At 43.6% G+C, this 21,516-nt stretch overlaps 1 protein-coding gene across 4 annotated transcripts in view; it reads left to right on the top strand.

Moving 5' to 3' along the window:
- Positions 1-21,516, top strand: part of SLC38A1 (solute carrier family 38 member 1) — a 179,477-nt gene that overhangs the window by 5,799 nt on the left and 152,162 nt on the right. Inside the window, exon 2 of one of the 4 annotated variants that reach the window (XM_058189936.1) lies at positions 4,692-4,740. The exons of the other annotated variants lie outside the window; for them this stretch is intronic. The gene's annotated coding sequence lies outside the window, so the exon portion shown is untranslated. The remainder of the gene's footprint in view (positions 1-4,691; positions 4,741-21,516) is intronic. 4 annotated transcript variants of the gene reach the window in all.

Here is a 21,516-nt window from a genome sequence, read left to right as displayed (position 1 = left end):
CTTTCTGACCTGATTGGTGGATTCTTTAATTCCATCTGAAGATCCAAAAGCAGCTGTGCAACCTTGCACTCTACAGATTGTGTTACTAAATGCCGTTGTTGTTATTGTTGTACTTGTGAACTGCAACACTGTGATTGTTGAAATGTGCAAGGGATTGGTCCTATAGAAATCTGATCATCAGTCCTAGGAGATAGTGATATCATACTTCCTGAAGATATAAGAATGCAATGGTTCAACATTTGAAATTTTCTTATGTATAGGATAAATGGGAGGAGCAGATGATGCAATGATAAGTGTGAAAAATCATACTTTTTATGATTATGAACCGACACAACCTAGTAACCTATTTGAAAATAACTAGATTAGAATGTGGTAATTGGCATGCTCTAGATGGCTTATTGTCAGCCTCCGCTTTATTTTAAGTGTATTTTACCTACTAGACTGTTTTACTGATTTATTACTTCGTTAAAGGTTTTCTTCTTACTGAATGTCTTACATGATTTATGGAGGAGGGGGAGGTTTGTACTGTTGCCAGCGTTTGGCTGACATTGCAGGTGTGGGGGGATATAGACTTTCAAACAGATGTTTGAACTGATTTGGCGTGTGAATGTAATGGGAGTTGCCTGCTTCGCATTCCATCCAGAAGATTGACAGAGGGAGAATATCGGAGGTGAACCTACACGTGGCCAAGGAGAAAGACGACATTGGATTATAACTGTTTGATATCTGGTGGGAGGAGGGGTCAGGAGAGGATATGACGTCTGTGTTTATAGTATATTTTCAGTTCTGGCTTAGCTTTGTTTGCAATCTGACGTGTTTAGTAAAAATTACCGATCTCTTCAAAACGATGGAGTTGGGTCTTTATTTTCTTAAACATTGATCTGAGGCAAGCTGACATTAAGCCAGAACTCACCCCAAAATCAGTCATCCAGGATCACAACCTAGGTGTCAGCCTCCACTCCAACCTTCGTATCTCTTTGTGCTCCTTATATCTAGTTATAGATAGCATGGAATTGTATTTCTAATGTACATAGCTATTGGATTCAAGTTAAGTAGAGAGAGCCCTTTAAGAGTGTCGGTCTGACATAATTAAAGGTGGGAGGGGAGATTGCTATTTTGAATTCAACAGGAATGTTTGGCGCGGACTCTAACGGACATTGCATTCCTGATATGATTGACAACCAGAGGGCTGCGGAAGAAGATTACCACGGGACCCCGGGAAGGAGCTGGCATTGGACCAGACCTGATGACCTTTTGGGAAAGGGGAGGGAGGAATAGAGTGATACAGATTGTTAGCCATATTTTGTCTCAGATTCAACTTTCCACTGCTAAACGCAGCTGCTATCCTGATGTATCTAGTAAAAGTACTTTTCTTTATTTGCAAATGAAGTCAAGGTGTATTTCTTTCCTAGATATAATCAGAGGCAGTTTGACACTAGGGGACTGAAAATTTTGTTTTTAACGATGTCGGAGCATGAATACAGAGCTGATAATGAGGAGCTACCAGAGACATCAATTGCCTCGCAGCTGGAAGACATGTCATCCCAGGAATTTTCCAAAAGAGCTGATAAGAAATCTTTTGTGGGAAAAAAGCCAACCCCAGAAAGGGAACTGGAAGACGAGGGAGGAGTCTTGGCTGCTGTATCGCACCCTCTTCAGCAAGAAGAAAAAATTTCTGCAGAGTGGAAGAAGAAATTGGAAATAGTGGTGAGGCAGCTGAAGGAAAATTTGGCCCTACAGATTGAAAAACTCCCAGGACTGGGGAGTGGCCATGGCTAAACACTTAACACGTTACAACACATAAACAGGGGAAGAAGAGGCTCTCTGGCTGGCACTGTGAACAGGGTTAATTAAGGATGAATTGCAGATCGCTCAGGCAGTCAGACTGTATCAAGAAGTGATGGAGCGACAAACAGATCGTGAACAGTATGAGGCCCACATCCAAATTCCCTGGAGGGAGGGGGAAGAAGAGGAAAGAAAACTATTAAGTGCCACCAAGGGAATGGCATACAGTGGAGAAATTCTGGAGGAACGAGAGCCTGAGCTGTGTTCTTCAGGGGCTGCAGATTTTGATAGAGGCCGGGGAACCCCATCCGGAAAAATGTTGCCTCGCAGAAGGAAAAAACCTAAAATTCCCGCAATTCCCGGGAAGTTTGATGGGGAACCTAAGGAATTAGGGTTATTCCAGACTATGGTGGACAGCCACATGGAGGAGTGGGGTGATGATTATCTGTCAGAAGCCTCTAAAGTGAGAAGCATGACCCAAGTCTTGAGTGGAAGGGTGGCTTCCTGGTACGTGTCCTTGTACCAAGAGAATTCCCCTCTTCTGAGGAACTACCACCACTTTATGGCAGCCCTGAGAATGAGATTTGAGGACCCCTTGGCAGAGCAGAAGGCCAAAATCCGCATGAGGTCCATCAGACAAGGGAGGAGACCAGTGGCTGACTACAACCAAGAGTTCAGCGATCTGGTGCCTCTCATGAGAGGGTGATCGGAAGCGGCTCTTTTGGACATATATAAAGACAGTTTGAACGGAGATTTATATAAGTTGTGCAGAGCCCGAGTGTCCCCGACTACCCTGCATGGCTGCTATACCCTGGCAGCAGAAATGGAGATAGATTTCTGGACCGCCTGCGAAGTGACCGCCTGCGAAGTGATCGTGCTTGGAAGCAGACCCCAACTCAGTTCCACAGAGGACCGCCCAAAGATTTTGCCGCAGTGGAAGGTGGGAAGAAGAAAACCACGCGCTGTTTCAGATGTGGAAAGGAAGGCCACCGAGCAGCTGATTATCGCGCAAAGCTGGCGCCAAACACGACCCCTAGTGCAGAAAAGCAACGGTGCAGGCGGAAACTAAAACACCAGAAGTTGCAAAGAGGGGAGCGGATGTCGCCGAGAACGCTCCTCTCATCGAGGGGGAACTTGGGACTCCTTCTGGGTCAGATGACAATGAGCCATCTTCGGAATCAGACGATGATCTCCTGGTGAGTTGGAAAGGGGGCCACCATACCGTTCCAGTGAAACTGTGCGTCCCATCCTCGGGAATTCAGGGGGAAATGCTAGCCCTCTTAGACTCTGGGTGTACCCGATGTATCATCAGCCCCGAGGTGGTGGAGTAAATGGAGCTAAAGCTAAAAACATGGAGCAGCATTTTGCCAGCTAGATGGGTCGGTGGTGGGGGGTAGGCCCAGCCCACTTTGTGACAGAACCCATAGAGATGACCATAGGAGACCACTGAGAAATCAAACTTTATTGTGGCCCCAGGGATGGACCAGCCACTTGTACTGGGTCTCTCGTGGCTCCGGAAATGGAACCAGGGGTGAAATCTAAAATGTTCCCCTACCGGTTCTGTGGGCGTGGCTTAATTGATGGGCGTGGCTTGGTGGTCAGATGACTGGGTGGGCGTGGCCAATAACAATAAATAATAAAAATAATAAATAAGGTATACAAAACAATAAGAGGTACCAAAAACCAACTTTGACACTTTACACACACACAATAAAACACAACTGACTCACACAATGTAAAAGCAGCTGCACTTCACCCAAAATGGCCCCTGCAACAAGCAGGAACCTCACACTTTACACAGACACAACACAAGGCGAGTTATTGGCCCCAAAGGATAGGGTGCGCAACTTAGATGTTCTCCTGGATGAACGGCTGTCGTTTGAAGATCATTTGACGGCCGTCTCCAGGAGGGCCTTCCACCAGGTTCGCCTGGTTCGGCAGTTGCGCCCCTTCCTTGATCGGGATGCCTTGTGCACAGTCACTCATGCACTCGTTACCTCTCGCTTGGATTATTGTAATGCTCTCTACATGGGGCTCCCCTTGAGGTGCACTTGGAGGCTTCAGTTAGTCCAGAATGCAGCTGCGCGGGTGATAGAGGGAGCTTCGCGTAGCTCCCGTGTAACACCACTCCTGCGCAGACTGCACTGGCTACCTGTGGCCTTTCGGGTGCACTTATAAGGTTTTGGTCACTACCTTTAAAGCGCTCCATGGCTTAGGGCCTGGGTACTTACGGGACCGCCTGCTGTTACCTCATGCCTCCCACCGACCCATACGCTCTCACAGAGAGGGACTTCTCAGGGTGCCGTCGGCCAAGCAATGTCGGCTGGCGGCCCCCAGGGGAAGGTCCTTCTCTGTGGGGGCTCCCACACTCTGGAATGAACTTCCCCCGGGTTTACGCCAAATACCTGACCTTCGGACCTTCCGCCGCGAATTGAAGACACATCTATTCGCGCGGGGCTGGCTTAAATTTTATTGGTTTTAAATTTTCTATTATTTTAAGGGGTTTTTTAGTTTTATATATTTTAAAGTTTTTAGGCCAACTATATAATAAGTTTTTTAATCTATATTTTAATTGTATATTGTACTGTCTGTTTTACCTTGGCTGTACACCGCCCTGAGTCCTTCGGGAGAAGGGCGGTATAAAAATCGAATAAATAATAATAATAATAATAACTGACACACACACACAGCTTTGTGAGATTTTGTGTGTTTGTGTAGTTAGAGTGAAACACTACAGAAACACACCAAATGTCAGAAAGCTGCACAAATATTTTATTTTATTATTTTTATTTATTTTTTTAGAACAGGGGTCTCCAACCGTAGTAACTTAGTTTGTGGACTTCAACTCCCAGAGTTCCTCATTCAGCAAAGCAGGAAGTCAAAGCAACCTTTTTTTTTTTCTTCAGTAGCTGAAGAAAGCATGCCGTTTCCAGCCCGAAAGAGCAGTAATTATAGGTAAGTGAGGAGGGGGAATTGGCTGGGTATGGGTGGGGGCTCTTGTAAGTGGGGGCTGTTAAAAAGTGAGTTTAAAAGCCTGTGAGGATCAGGAAACTCTTCTGGAATCGCCAGAGGAGGCTTTTAAAACCTCGGGTTATTTTTCTTTTTTCTTTTCCCTTCGGCTGAAGAGGGTTTTTTAAAAAAAACTTTTAAAGGGTTTTGATGATCTCTGCTCAGCCCCGCGATCATCAGAGGTTTTTTTTTTACTTTTAAAGGCATGTTTCGGCTGAAGAAAAACTTTTCAAAGTAAAAAAAAAATCCTCTGATGATGGTGCGGCTCAGCAGAGGCAGGGGGGTCGGGGTCAGGGATTTTTGCTACTGGTCCTCCGAACCAGCAGCTGCCATCGCTACCTAATCGGGGGAGCCGGTGCGAATTGGGAGCATTTCAACCCTGAATGGAACCCGAAAATAAACTGGAGAATGGGGGTGTTGTGACTCTGCACAAGGGCGCAAAAGAAGGAGAAGATAACTCTAGAACCCCCTGACACCAAACCTGCTGAGATATTGGGGTCGATGTTTGAATGGCTGGAGGAGGAGGAAAAAATTCCTAAAGAGTACTGGGACCTACGAGAGGTGCTTAGTGAAAAGGCCTCTGATGTGCTATCTCCCCATAGGCCTATAGACTGTGCTATAGACATCCTTCCAGGGTGAAACTCCCAAAGCTGAAATCTTACCCCACGACCCAGAAAGAATTGGGAGAATTGCGAAACTTTATAGATAAAAATTTGGAATGAGGATTCATTTAACCGGCTAGGCCTCAGGTTGCAGCCCCAGTCATGTTCCGGGAAAAGAAAGATGGCACTTATCGCTTAATTGTTGACTATAGAAACCTCAACTGTGGGGGCGTGGCCATGACCGTGGTGGGGTAAGGACCTTTCCTTCACTTCACAGGGCTTAATAATGAAGATTTATGAGGATTAATGCTGTTTGGAATGCACCGTTATGGATGAAAGTTAATAAATCATGAAGTGGAAGTGTTAATAGCCCAGCAGACTGAATTTAAAACTGGTAGGTCATCTGAAACTGCTTGAATTAAGGAGTTTTTACAGCGTGGGGATGACCGAGCTGGCAGACACGATGAGTTTGGAATAAATTGCTGTCTTTTGCCTTTCCTATTATAATTATCGTGTTCTGTGTTAAAAATTGCTGAGGCTAAGGAGTGAATATTAAAGACTGAATTTGCTAATGAGAAGAATTTTAATTGAAGAGATCGATCTTTTGTGCTGGACTTGCTGGCTGCAAGAAGATTTTATTGGGCGGATAATTTCTTTTTTATTATTATTATTTTTCTTTTGAGAGGAAATTAATAGCTTGTTTATATTACAGAAAACAAAAAAAAGGACTTTGTTTTGAAGTCTAAGCTGGTTTTTTTTTCTTTTTTTTCTTCTTTGCCGACGTGGAGAAAAAATGGCGCTGATTAATGTTTAAAAGCTGTGAGGTAATTGTGTTTCTTTGTGGAGTGAATATGACTCATAAGCTACTGATAAGCTACTAACGAGTGCAAATAAGCCGCTTCGCTTCAATTAAAAGATTGCCGTCCCTTGATCTTCATCAAGACCCTCTGTAAAATTGGTTTGGAATCCTAGTTTGGAAATTTTTTTTAGTTTTTTTCAAAATGACTCAACAACTTTCAGAAACGCAGCAAATTGCTGCAGCTTTAAATAAAATTGGGGAAAAAATAGCAGGACTATCAGAGCGTATGGATAATATGACATTGGAATTGACATCCGAAATGAAAAACTTGAAACAAGAGATGAATGATAACTTTGCGAAGCAAAGAGAGGAAATGATAGTGATTAAAGATGAAATGGAGCAGATACATGTACATGAGATAAAAGTAGTTCGGCAAATTGGGGAAACATTTTATAAAAATGAGCAGCAAGAAAAGAGAATTTGTCTTTTGGAAGAAGAGATGAGGAAATATAATTTGGTTATCAGAGGAATCTCGGAAGAAAAGGAGGATAAATTGAAACACCGGGTTTTGAAATGGATTAATGATTTGGATACGCAACTTACGTTTACAATAGCAGACCTGGCAAGTGTCTTTAGAATTGGATATAGAAGGCAAAATGGCTCTAACAGGAATGTGCTTGTCAGGTTCGCAAATCTTGGTGATAAGCTGGAAGTTATGGCCAAGGTGAGAGAGATGGGAGATGCTTTGAAGTTTGAAGGGAAGACTATTCAAGTCTTCCCGGATATATCAAGAGAAGAAAGGGCATGGAGATTTTTTTTTAAACCAATTACAAAAGTTTTGAGAGATAATGGAATTAAATATAATTGGAGGCCATCACAACAATTGAAATTTTTTTTATAAAGGAAGGATGCGTACAATCACCCCAGACATAGATGCACTATTATATTTACGGGAGCTTGGACTGATTGAGATGGAGGATTTAATGGAGATAAAAGACCAAATGCTTAAGATGGGTGGAACACACGTGGAAACATCAACCCCAGAAGAAGAAAAAGGGGCTATTGGAGGGCAAGACCCCAAAGGGTTAAAGAGGAAAGAAATATCACCTGTGTTGGTTGAACAGAAGAAAAGTCGTGAGGATACAGTAGGAGAAGAAGCAGATAAGAGTCTTGGAAAATATGAAGTTGAATGCGGGAGAGAGCCATCATTATCTTTTTTTTTTGAGTGATGAATTTAAATAGACAGCCCGAAAGAAGTGGCCCGGACATTGGCACGTCCCCTCTCCCCCATTCTCTTTATGGAGGCGAAATCGATGAGGATGTGGGGGAAGAAGATTGTTTGTATTTTATTGTTTGTCTTGTTTTTTGTTTTTTCTTGGTTTTCTTATTGTTTTTTATATGTTAAATGTTGGCTATATGGGAGTTTAATGTTGGGTTTTGGGCACAGAAAGGAAGATGCGGGGATAGGATTGAAAAATTTATATTTTAAATGGGAGTTATAAAAATAATGTCATGGAATGTGAAGGGTACAGGGAATCAGATTAAAAGAAGAAGATTGGAATTTAAGATTAAAAGAGATTTACCAGACATTTTATTTTTACAAGAAACCCATCAGAAATCTGAAGACTCAAATAGAATGTATATAAAAGGTATGCAAATATATGAAAAAGCATTTGGAACTTCAAAAGCTAGAGGAGTTGCAACACTGATATCAGATAGGGTGTACTTTGAAAAACATCAGGTAATTTTGGATGAAGATGGAAGATATGTAATAATTGTTGGAAATCTTAACGAGGAAAAAGTGACACTTGTTAATTTATATTTACCGAATGAAAAACAAAGAGAATTTCTTGAAAAAATAACAAAAATTTTGGAGAATGAAAGTGTAGGGAAAGTAATTGTGGCTGGGGATTTTAATTTAATCAGAGATAAAATAGACAGTACTAACCCCACCCGCTGTGGAGGAGCAAATAAAATGGGGATTTTAAATATGTGGATGCTTCGAAACGGCGTGGTCGATGTGTGGAGAGAGGTTAAAGGAATTGAGAGAGTATACACTTTTTTCTCTAAGATATATAATACATATTCTAGAATTGATTATATTTTTCTTTCTAAAGATTTGTTGAATAATGTGGATAAGGTAGATGTGGGAATTTTTAAAGATTCTGATCATGCAGAAGTTATGGTGGACTTAGATTTTAATTTTGAGAAAAAAAGAAGCTATTGGAGATATGAGGAGAAACTGTATAAAAATGAAAAGGATAAAAAATGGATACTTAAAAAACTGGAGGAAAGTTGGAGATTAAATGATAATGGGGAGGTTAAATTTGAAATTGTTTGGGATGCGATGAAAGCGGTGTTTAGAGGAGAGTATTAAATTATCAAGTAGGAAATATAAAAATTATAAAATTAAAATGGAAAGAGATAAAAATCAGATTAAAGAATTGGAAAATCAATTTTTGCTTACTAAAGAAAAAAAATTCTTCAGGAGCTTAATATGTTAAGAAATAAAATGATAGAAGAGGATACAGAGTTAGTAAAAAGAAATTTGAGATATTTAAATAGGAATTTTTTTGAATTTAGTAATAGAAATTCTAAATTATTGGCAAAGATGGCGAAAAATAAAAGAGAGAAGAGAGAAATTGGAGCTTTGATAGATGACAGAGGTATAAGATGTCATAAAAAATTAGAGAAATGTGAAGTGGTTAGAAATTTTTTTCAGAATTTATATTCAAAGAAACCAGTTAATCGGGGAAAATTGCAAAGTTATTTAGAAAAGTATGTGGTGAAAATTGATCAAACATATAAGGAATTGATGGAAGAAGATATAACACAAGATGAGATTAATGGAATAATACAAAAATTAAAATTAGGGAAAGCTCCAGGTGAGGATGGATTACCTGCTGAGTTTTATAAAGAATTTAAAGAATTAATAATACCAAGATTGCAAAAATTATTCAATGGGATATTACATGGTGGAGAAGTACCTTCGTCATGGAATAGAACAGTGATATCCCTAATTCCTAAGCCAGATAAAGATTTAGAAAGGATTGAGTCCTATCGGCCCATTTCTTTAATTAATCAGGATGCAAAGATATTTACTGCTATTATAAGTAATAGATTAAATAGATTTATAGATAGATATATAAGCTATAACCAAGTAGGTTTTGTTAAGGGTAGATACATGAGTGATATTGTTAGAAGAGTAGATACATGAGTGATATTGTTAGAAGATTATTAAATACTATAGATGTAGCTGAATATAACGGTGATAAAATTGGTATAGTATCATTGGATATTTTTAAAGCTTTTGATTCTGTACAATGGGAAACTATTAAAGTCATTGTGGAGGCTTTAGGCTTTGGTAATAAGTTTATACATGTTATTTCAAAATTGTATCAAAGAAGCAGTGCAAGAGTGAAGGTGAATGGAATATTAACTGAAGAGATAAAGTTAGAAGCAGGTACGAGACAAGGATGTCCCTTGTCCCCAACATTATTTTTATTGGCTATGGAAATTTTGACAAAAATGATAGAAAAAGATGAAGAATTAGAAGGATATAAGGGGTATAAGATAAATTTGTATGCGGATGACACTTTAATTATTTTGAAAAATGCAGAGAAAGACCTGAAAAGGATATATAAGCATTTGATAGAATTTGAGGAAATGACAGGTCTGAAAGTAAATTGGTCAAAGTCAGAATTATTGATGGACAGTAATGGTAATGAGTGTGAGAATATGCAAGAGCAATTTGGGATAAGGATTAAAAATACATTGAAATATTTGGGTATAGTGCTTTCACTTAAGGTTAAAGAATTGAAAAAACTTAATTATGATGTGATTAATGAAATTGAGAAGAAGATAGACAAATATAAAATGTTAAAGTTGTCTTGGTTTGGTAGAATTGCAATGTGTAAGATTGTTGCCTAAGTTCAACTTTTTATTCGAGATGCTACCGCTAAATTTGACAGAGAAAGATATTGAAGGATATCAGAAAAAATTGGATAAATTTTGTAATGGTGGCAAAAGACCTAGATTAGTGAAGAAAATGTGGTATCAAAATCAAAAGGAAGGTGGATTAGGAATCCCCAAATTATTTAATTATTACTGTGCGTATGGTATCCGGATAGTGGTAAAAATATTTAAAGGTGAAGATAACTATTGGAGAGACTTAGAGTTAAGGGATATAGAGAAATTTGGATCAAGGTGGTTTTTAGATAAAGCAAATTCAAAATGTGTAATTAGAAGTTATTGGTTAAAGGGATTAAGCAAAATGTGGAATAAATTTGTTAAAATTTTAATTCCGGATATAATCTTTTTGGGGGAGACAAATGGAATTTGGCCGATTAAAAATAATATAAAATGTAATGAAGTGATTAAAGAGGAAAATATAGAAATTATCAGAGATTGGATAAAAGTTATGGAAAATGAAAGGAGGAATAAAGAAATTATTGAAAAATTAGGGTTAAGTTGGTTTGAAAAAATACAGATAGAAAAATGGACAAAAAAATTAAGGGAAAATTATTCGATAAATAGATGTGAAACTGAATTTGAATATTTAGTATCTCGGATTATAAAAGATGAAATTGGGCTAAAGGGACTCGTTAGTAGGGTTTATAAGATTATAAATTCTGATGAAAAATTACAAAGAGTGATGAGGATAAATTGGGAAAAAGATCTTAATATTGAAATACCAGAGTCAGATTGGAATGTGAATTGGAATAGTAGAATTATGAGAACCTTATCTATAAGGATTAAAGAGCACAATTATAAAGTTGTTTGGAAATGGTATTTGACCCCAGTAAGACTGTCACAAATGGATAAAAAAATTAGTAAAAAATGTTGGAGATGTGAGATGAAATTGGGGACTTATGAACATATGTGGTATAAATGTGATAAGGTTAAAAAGTTTTGGCAACAATTGGAGAAAATGATATTTGAAATGATGGGGAAAGTAATAACATTGAGAGTGGAAACTATATTATTGTTGGTAATTAAGGAAATAGAATTAACAAAATATGAAAAAGAATTGATTAGAATTATGATTATAATAGGTAGAATTATAATAGCTAGATATTGGAAACTAGATGTGATTTTTAGAATAGAAGAGTGGAATTCTGAAATGTGGAAATTAGCTTTAAATGATAAAATGACATGTGATATTAAAATTAGAAGTGGTGTGTATAAAGAAGATATTTTCTGGAAGACTTGGAAACCATTTATGGACTTTGCGCTTGGAACATTGGACGCTTCGGTACCTGTACCTCGAGAACGTGGATTTTGGCGATCGTGAGGATATATCCGAAGACCCAAATCTTCCTTTTTTTTATGTATAGCACAAGGGTGTAATAATGTATTTTCTTTTTTTTGTTTGTTGCAAAAAAGTAATTAAAAAAAAAAAAAAAAAAGAAACCTCAACTGTGTGTGCATGGAGAATGTGTACCCCATGCCTCTTATGAAGGATATGTTCGCCCAGTTGGCCAAAGGGAAGTTCTTCACCAAGTTGGACTTACATGAAGCGTATTTCAGAGTGCGCATAAAAGAAGGGGATGAATGGAAAACGGCGTTCAATTGTCTCCTTGGTTGCTTCCAATTCCGAGTTCTTCCTTTTGGATTGCAAGGGGCCCCTGTAGTTTTCATGCAACTAATAAATGAAGTGCTCCATGAACATCTGTTTAAAGGGGTTCTTGTTTATCTTGATGACATACTTATTTACACGGAGACCATGGAGGAGCATGTGAAGCTAGTAAGAGCAGTACTCAAAAAATTACTGGCTGCTGAGCTTTATGCAAAATTGTCTAAATGTGAATTTCATCAAACGAAAATCGATTACCTGGGATACCGTATTTCCTCTGAGGGCTTGGAGATGGACCCAGCAAAAGTCCAGGCAGTACTAGACTGGGCACCCCCTCGCACCCACAAACAGTTACAAAGTTTCCTGGGTTTTGCTAACTTCTATCGCCAGTTCATTCCCTCGTTTGCTGACATTGCCCTGCCAATCACCAATCTCAAAATAAAAAGAAATACTAAGCCCAAACCTTCCCTACCACTGGAGTGGTCAATGGAGTGTCAGGCCACTTTTGAAAAGTTGAAGCGATTGTTTGCCACCGAGACGGTCCTCAAGCACCCTGATATGGAGTCCCCATTCGTAGTTCAAGCAGATGCTAGTGATGTGGCAGTCAGAGCGAATGCGAAAGGTGAGCTTCAACCGTGCGCATACACATCTCGTAAGCTCACTGAAAAAGAGCAAAGATGGGCCATCTGGGAGAAAGAAGCTTTTGCAGTGCATGTCTCTGAACATGGAGACAATGCTTGGAGGGGGCCAAACACCCTTTTGAAGTGTGGACTTGTCATAAAAACTTAGAGGCCCTGAAAACTCCCAGAAAACTATCGCCCAAGCAAGCTCGATGGGCCCAATACTTCAACAGTTTTAACTTTTCCTTGCAATACATTCCAGGGGGAAAGAACTTCCTGGCTGACGCCCTTTCCCGTTTACCTCAGTACAATAGTACGCGCAAGGAAGTGGCGTGCCCTATACTCCCAGTTCAACAACTAGCTGCCCCGGCAATTATCCATAACCAAGCACAAACCGATGCATCACTACCGGATGATCTCACCAAGTTGCTGAAGGAAGCCTTAAACAAGGACAACTGGTACTTAGCCCATTCGCACGAGTATACTCTTAGCAATGGACTGGCTTGGGTAGGAGCAAAGTTGTATGTCCCTGCATCTCTCAGAGAGGTCATACTTCTACGCTGCCATGATGCTAAAATGGCTGGACATTTTGGGTTCGTGAAAACCTTACACCTCCTGAAAAGACAATTTTGGTGGCCAGGGCTTAAAAAGGACATTGAATCTTATATAGTGAGTTGCCCTGTTTGTGCAGTAGCTAAAAGACCACCAGGGAAGCCTCCTGGTTTGCTTCAAATAGTAGCCCGGCCAGAAGCCCCATGGAAAGAAATATCCATGGATTTCATAGTGGAGTTACCCGAAAGGAGGCAATACAATGATCTGGGTAATTACAGATCTGTTCTCCAAACAAGTGCACTTCATCCCATGTTCCAAAATACCTTCTTCAAAAACTTTGGCAAAGCTGTTTGTGCAACACATCTACAGACTCCATGGAGTTCCGGAACGGATAATTTCAGAGCGGGGGTGCAATTCACTTCTCAATTTTGGAAAGAGTTTTTGCGGCTGATAGGCTCCGCCCAAGGACTAAGCTCCTCCCACCATCCTCAAACTAATGGGGGTTGTGAACGCTCGAACTCGGTACTGGAACAATATCTATGATGTTACATTAATTATCAACAAGATAATTGGGCAGACCTACTACCTTTTGCTGAAGTAGCCTACAATAATTCTGTTCATAGCTGTACTGGGTTCACCCCATTCAAAGTGGCTTCAGGTCAAGAATTTGTCCCCATTCCTGAACTCCCTGAACAAAAACCATTGATTCCATCACTGGCTGAATGGATTGCAAAGTACATGGAAAATTAGACGCAAAGCAATAGATGATGCACATTGCGCACACAAAAAACAAGCAGATAAAAAGAGCTCACGAGGAAAAAATCCAACTAGGAGATAAAGTTTTCTTGGGCACTAAATATTTGCAAACTACACAGAAATTGAAAGAACTTGGACCCAAATATGTGGGACCGTTCCCCATTGTGAACATCATTAATCCAGTGACTTTCCAACTAGAACTGCCAAAATCCTTGAGAAGCATTCACCCAGTTTTCCATGTTAGCTTGGTCAAACCCGAACACACATCCCCCCTTAGGGCTAATCCTACTAAGCCCCCAGTACCAATCCTCATAGAAGGGGAAGAACATTTTGAAGTTAAAGAAATCCTAGACTCTAGAAAACATAGAAATAAAATCCAATATTTGGTGGCTTGGAAACACTTTCCTCTATCACAAGCAGAATGGTTTAAGAAATAAGATGTTCGTGCCCCCAAAAAGCTAGCCCAATTTTATGACAAATATCCTGATAAACCCTAACATACATTTTTCTTTTCCAGGACTAACGTCCTTTTTCAAAGGAGGGCTGAATGTCAGCCTCCGCTTTATTTTAAGTGTGTTTTACCTACTAGACTGTTTTACTGATTTATTACTTCATTAAAGGTTCTCTTCTTACTGAATGTCTTACATGATTTATGGAGGAGCGGGGAGGTTTGTACTATTGCCAGCATTCGACTGACATTGCAGGTGTAGGGGGATATAGATATAATGGGAGTTGCCTGCTTCGCATTCCATCCAGAAGATTGACAGAGGGAGAATATCAGAAGTAAACTACACGTGGCCAAGGAGAAAGACGACATTGGATTATAACTGTTTGAACTCTGGTGGGAGGAGGGGTCAGGAGAGGATATGATGCCCGTGTTTATAGTATACTTTCAGTTCTGGCTTAGCTTTGTTTGCAATCTGACCTGTTTAGTAAAAATTACCAATCTCTTCAAAACGATGGAGTTGGATCTTTATTTTCTTAAACATTGATCTGAGGCAAGCTGACACTTATATTGGAAATTTTGCCTATGTGCAATTGTCTAGGCCTGGTATAAAGAATTTACTTTTTTATATACTGCCCACACTGTGTACCTGTTTATGAGGAAGTAGACCAGAGAAAGATTGCTGGCTTCCAGAGTTCAGGTATTAGGCTGACCACCTGGGCAGAAGCTGGAATGTATGCTCATAGGAACGCTCCCATTTATATGTTGAATAGAATAAGATTATTCACCATGATGGCAAGCATACCATCATATTTAATAAAAAGGGAGGAATGAAGGGAACATATATACTAAAATACTAGAATTGTTTCCTGCAACATATATACTGATGTCTTTGTATACTTGCATTCTCCCTGTCGGGGAAAACGGCCGTCAGGACTGGGTATTTTCTCCTGGTTGCTGATTGGACCGAGTCTTCTAATTTGTTGTTTGTTGTCCCCGCCTCCTCCCATTTCCCTCCAGCTTTTTCGACTCGGTTGGCTACGGACCGAACGTGTTCGCGTTTTCCTCAGGCTTGATATTCAAGCTTTGGGGCTCGCAGGGTTGTTTGTTTCTTTCATTTTGGCGCCCTTTGGGCAGTTATTCTTTATTTTATTTTTATTTTTTCCTCCCTTCCTTGAAATTTTTCTATTTTTATTTTTATTTTTATTTTTTTATTTTTTACAATTTACTGGCGTGGTTCAACGGGAGCAGGGGCAAGCTCCCTAGCCCGCGGAGGGCTTCATCGGCAATTTTGTCGCTTGGAGGGCTGTGGAAAGTGCTCACGGGCGGGTCCCCGACGCGCTTAAAGCCGCAAGGGCCGAAAAGAAGGCGGAGAGGCTCTCGGGCGGGTCCATGCAGCACCCCAGACCGGCGGCTCGCTCTCTCTCTCTCTCTCTCCCTCCTCGGCCTCACTCCCCCTCGCACTACAAGGCTCGGAACTTTACAGGCCTGCCTAACTCCGCCAGGCGAGCGGCTCGTCCGCCCTTGCATTGGGCAGCTCCTTTTTTGGCGCTAGAAGCGCGCGAGGGGGATAGAAGCAGATCGTCAGGCCGGGGCCTTCGGATCTTCAAGCAAGCGGCGGTCAGCAGAACTGATTCCCAAAGTAACGATCGCGGCCCAGGGAGAAAAATAACAAATAAAAATAAAGGAGAGAGAGTCTTTTCTTACGCCTCCCGCTTGAAGCGCAGCAATCGGCAGCTAGACAGCGGGGCGTTGTCGGCCTAGAATTACAGCAGTCTCCAACGAAACCGTGAGTAGGCCGCAGCGGCCATAATTTTGGCGGGAAAACATTCCAAAATGGCGGACGCCATTGATATTCAGGCAGACCGGCCTGTTTCACCTCAGGAGGATGCAGGACAGGATTCTCTGGGGGAGGGCCCCTCTTCAGTATCCCAGGCTTCCCCACCCAGGGGTCGGAAGGCACTTCGCACCAAGGCCAGCAAGGGGGCGAGGGCAGAGGAGAGGCGCCATAAGGCTCTAGAAAAAGTTTTTTCTAAGGCCTCCAAGAGAGCTTATAGGTCCCCTTCACCAAAGGGGAGGGAAAAGCAGAACAGGGCGGGCCTCCCTACTCTCCCAGCTCCAGATCCATTTTCCCAGCCAATGCAGGGGTCTGGATCCTGGTCCCCTGACAGGGATTCCCCCTTGCCCATGGGCCAAGCTGGATCAACTCCGTTGTTCCGCACTCTTTCCGAGCTGGAGCTCCAGAGTTATACGGAGGTCCCTCCGGTCCAACCAGCAGATGTAAGTCAAGAAGTTGGGCCTCCCGTGCAACTCACAGAAGCCAGATTGCCACAGATGCCAGTGTTTCAACTGCCTGAATCCTTTGGATTAATGATTCAGCAGGCCATACGTCAAGAGTTAGCTCACTCCCTTCACCGAGAGGCGGCTCCATCTTCCTCGGCCAAGTCCCACAGGGGGAAAAAACGGGGCGATACTCCTAGTTCGGCACCCCCCAGAGCCAGTCCTCAAAGGAAAAAATCCATTGAGGAAGGTAGTCTGGCCTCGGTGTCAGAGGAAGAAGATGCAGGAGACAATTTGTCAGAGGATGAGGGCCTGGGGCCGGATCAGCCGTCATTTGTGGGGCTTTTTAAACCACACCTGTTCCGTTCCCTTCTGTTCAAAGCCCTGGCAACCACCGGCCTTGGGGGCGGTGCGGCTCCCTCAGCAGATCCTCTAGCCCTACCTAGTACTTCTACTAACTTGTTCGTGGAACCCACGGTGCCAGCAGAGACTATCCCGGCACCTAAGATGTTCGTGGACGTTGTCCAACGGCAGTGGTCCCATCCAAGTTCGGGCTCTAACCCTAATGCCACGGACAAAAATTTTTATAATTGTGCGCCAGACCTTGAAAACATATTGCAGGTGCCCACGGTGGACGCCCCAATAGTGGCCCTAACAACATCCTCCCATGTCACGGGTCCCGAGAACGAGGCCCTTCGCCCTGAGGACAAGAGAGCGGACCAATCCTTGGTCAAATCCCATCAAGCTTCAGCTTGGGCCGTCAGGTCATCCATCGCATCTTCATTTTTTAATAGAGCAGCTATTATGTGGCTCAAACAGCATCAGAGCCGGTTACCAACATCAGATGTGAGGGCTCATCAGGACCTTAACAAGGTAATTGCAGCCTTAGAATTCTCCGCAGATTCGACACTGAACGCGGCCCGTTTTTCAGCCAAGTCTATCGGATCTACGGTCACATCCCGCAGGCTCCTATGGCTACGACACTGGCGGGCTGACACCAGAAATAAATGGCGCCTAGCTTCCTCCCCCTACGCAGGTTCGCACTTGTTCGGTGCCTCCTTAGATCCGATCCTGGTGGAAACCAAGGACAAGAAGAAAGTGTTACCATCTTTATCCCGACGGGGGGATCTGCGACAACAGCCCTATTTTCGTCCCTCGCCCTCCCAGGCTTCTTCCTCTTCTTCTTCCTTTCGTGCCCAGGAATTCGGAGGGTCGGGGTTTCGTCGGCAAAGATTTCCACCGTTCAGAGGCAGCTCCCAGCGGAACGATCAGGTTAGAACGGGCCAAATTCACTACCCGTAAACCATTCCGGGGGGGACGAGGCAAACCGTACAACCGTTTCAAGTAGCATTCCATCAGATCTTCCCATTGGAGGCCGGCTGGCTTATTTCTCATCCCAATGGGACTCGTCTACTTCGGACAGGTGGGTCCGGAATACAATTCGACACGGACTGGCCTTAGAATTCCTCTCCACTCCCCCGACGGTTTTCGTTCCCTGCCCTGTTGCCTTCCGTAGCATTAGTGCTTCCCTCGTGGAATCTGCGGTCTCCCATTTGCTGTCTATCCGGGCCATTCAGAGGGTCCCCTTGGACCAACAGAAACAGGGTTTCTACTCTAGACTCTTTGTGGTGAGCAAACCGTCGGGTGGCTGGAGGGCTATTCTAGACCTTAAAGCCCTAAATAAATTTATTGTATACCACCGCTTCAAAATGCACTCTTTACGTTCCATCCTGGAGTGCATTAGGCAGGGGGACTTCATGGCCTCCATTGATTTAACGGAAGCCTATTTGCATATTCCCATTAGACGAGATCACCGTAGGTTCCTCAGGTTTTGCTTCAATGGCTCTCACTATCAATACAGGGCCCTACCCTTCGGGTTATCATCGGCCCCCAGGGTCTTCACCAAAGTCATGGCGGCGCTTATTGCCCGCATTCGGGGCATTCCTGTTAGGCTTCAAGCTTACCTAGATGATATTCTCATTCTGTCTACGTCTAAGGAACAGGCAAATAGGGATATCTCTCTGACCATTGAAGCATTGCAGTCTCACGGGTTCTCGATCAACTGGGATAAGAGTCATCTTATCCCTTCTACCTCCATTATTCATTTGGGTGCACAAATAGATTCACAAAGCTCGAGGGTTTTCCTGTCAGTTGAACGTCAGGTTAGCTTAGCCGAGTTGGCCAGCACAGCTAGGATGTCGCGGTCGGTTTCCTTAGAACAACTGTCCCAGCTCCTAGGGAAAATGGTGTCATCATACGATATTGTCCCGTGGTCTCGCCTCCACAGTCGGCCTCTTCAGTGGTTCCTCTTGCCACACCAGAGGAAACGGTGCAGTTCTTCCAAGCGACGGGTGAGTCTTCCACGGGAGGTGGCCGACTCGTTGGCTTGGTGGACTCCAGAGGTGGTAGCCAGGGGCTCGGTCTTCAGGGACCCAGTGAGGGACGTGATTACCACCGATGCCAGTCTGTCGGGCTGGGGAGCACATCTCGAGCAACACCTAGCCCAGGGCACGTGGTCCCACGCGGAAGTCAGTCATGGCATCAACTTTCTGGAGCTGCGCGCCATCCGTCTGGCACTTCTGGCATTCAAGGATCTTATCCGCGACAGGAATGTCCTCGTTCTCACGGACAACATGACGGCGAAAGCGCATATAAACAGGTGGGGTGGCACTCACTCTCGCAGGTTAATGACAGAAACTCTCTCCCTCGGTCGTTGGGCCGAGTCCCACCTGCGGTCGTTGAAGGCAGAACATATCGCGGGGACGGACAATTGCAAAGCGGATTCCCTCAGCCGTCAGACTATCAGCCAGGGAGAATGGTCCTTGTCCCCAGCGAATTTCCACGAGTTATCGTCCCGTTTCGGGCTTCCCCTAGTGGACTTGTTCTCCTCCGAAACGAACAATCAAGTGCCTCGGTTTTTCTCGAGGTTCCCCTCGCGTGGAGCGGAGTCAGTGGACGCCCTCCGCAGCAGCTGGCCTCGGGGCCTCCTATATGCCTTCCCACCGATTCCACTGATTCCCAGAGTAATAAGGAAGCTCCTCACGGAGAAGGCAGAGTTAATCTTGGTCGCCCCCTTTTGGCCCAGGAGACCCTGGTTTGCGGATCTAATGTCTCTCTCAATCCGGGAACCATGGAGAATCCCGGACGACCGGGTGTCACTCAGCCAGGGACCAATCCAACATCCCGAACCGCAGTGGCTACGCTTAGCCGTGTGGAGATTGAGCGGAGCATCTTAACTAAGGCAAGGGTTCCTCCTCAGGCCGTTCCCACCATGCTGGCCTCTCGCCGAGACTCTACCAAAAGAATTTATGAGGCCACGTGGCGCACGTTTGATAGTTGGTGCTCATCTCAAAATTTAGTATCCTCCATGGCTTCAGTACTAGACATTCTGGCCTTTCTCCAGCGAGGTCTCGATTCCGGGCTGGCGACCAATACTCTCAGGAGGCAGATAGCGGCACTTTCCTCAGTACTTCGATGTGGTTCTCTTTTACCCCTGTCAAAAGAGCCTCTCATTCAACAGTTTCTCCGGGGGGCTACTAATGTCAATCCGCCCGTGGTCCACCGTTTTCCATCTTGGAGGTTGAACGCGGTGCTCAACGCTCTGACGAAGACGCCGTTTGAACCACTCAGAGATTCCTCTCTTCGTTTTCTGTCGCTGAAAGTCGCCTTTCTGATAGCCATCACCTCGGCCCGCAGGATTTCGGAATTGTCGGCCCTGTCAATTCGTCAGGACCTCTGTTCTTTCTTCAACGATAGGGTGGTTCTACGTCTGGATCCTACTTTCCTACCAAAAGTGAACTCTCAATTCCATAGGGCACAAGAAGTGGTGTTGCCTAATTTCTGCCCAAATCCCAAGCACCATTTAGAAAAAGTGTGGCATACTCTGGACGTACGGAGGGCATTGAAGATTTACATTGATCGGACATCAACCTTCCGCAAAACAGAGGCCCTTTTCGTATCGTTCCAACCACTTTCGCTGGGTCAGAAGGTGACCAAATCGGTTCTGGCTAGATGGATCAGGGCGGCCATCGCCACAGCATATGAAAGTCAATCTCTGCCGGTGCCGCGTAATATTACGGCACATTCGACCAGAAGCGCGGCTTCTTCTGCCGCTTGGAGCGCTCAGGCATCAATCGATGAGATCTGCAGAGCGGCGACGTGGTCCACTCCCTCTTCGTTCGTTCGACACTATAAGGTGGATTCCTACGCGTCGGCTGACGCGGCGTTTGGCAGGCGTGTCCTGCAAACGGTTTTGTCTCATCAACAATGACAGACCGCCTTCAACCCTCCCGGTAAGACATTGGGCTTTGGTATGTCCCAGTCCTGACGGCCGTTTTCCCCGACAGGGAGAAGGGAACGTTGTCTTACCTGAACGTCCCTTCTTAGAGAGGGGAAAACGGCCGTCAGCCCCACCCAAGGCGACTGTCTAATTGGGGTTAAGGGGCGGGAGGGCGCTAATTCTCTCTCATTACAGTTCACCACGACGGTCGGATCCTCGCCGAAAAAGCTGGAGGGAAATGGGAGGAGGCGGGGACAACAAACAACAAATTAGAAGACTCGGTCCAATCAGCAACCAGGAGAAAATACCCAGTCCTGACGGCCGTTTTCCCCTCTCTAAGAAGGGACGTTCAGGTAAGACAACGTTCCCTTTCCTTTCTCATGAAGAACATTTGCATACCGAGTATGCAAATGCAAAAGACTATTTGCATACCGAGCAAATAGATCAACAGATGATGCTGTTAATATGGCTCTGCACTACGTCCTACAACATCTTGAGTCTCCAAAGACCTATGCAAGGGTCCTCTTTGTAGACTTTAGTTCAGCATTCAATACCATCATTCCAGACACTCTTATAATTAAGCTAAACCAGCTACAGGTACCTGAATAGACTTGTAAGTGGATTACAAGCTTTCTAACAAACAGGAAGCAGCAGGTGAAGCTAAGCAAGATCACATCAAATACCTGTACAATTAGCACATGGGGCCCCCAAGGCTGTGTGCTCTCCCTACTTCTCTCTGGATACCAATGACTGCATCTCCAACGATCCATCTGTTAAACTATTGAAGTTCACAGATGACACAACAGTGATTGGT

Source organism: Ahaetulla prasina, chromosome 7 (genome assembly GCF_028640845.1).
Source record: "Ahaetulla prasina isolate Xishuangbanna chromosome 7, ASM2864084v1, whole genome shotgun sequence".
Classification (NCBI taxonomy): Eukaryota; Metazoa; Chordata; class Lepidosauria; order Squamata; family Colubridae; genus Ahaetulla; species Ahaetulla prasina.
Note: the sequence above shows the minus strand (reverse complement) of the source record. Positions and strands in the feature narration are given on the sequence as shown.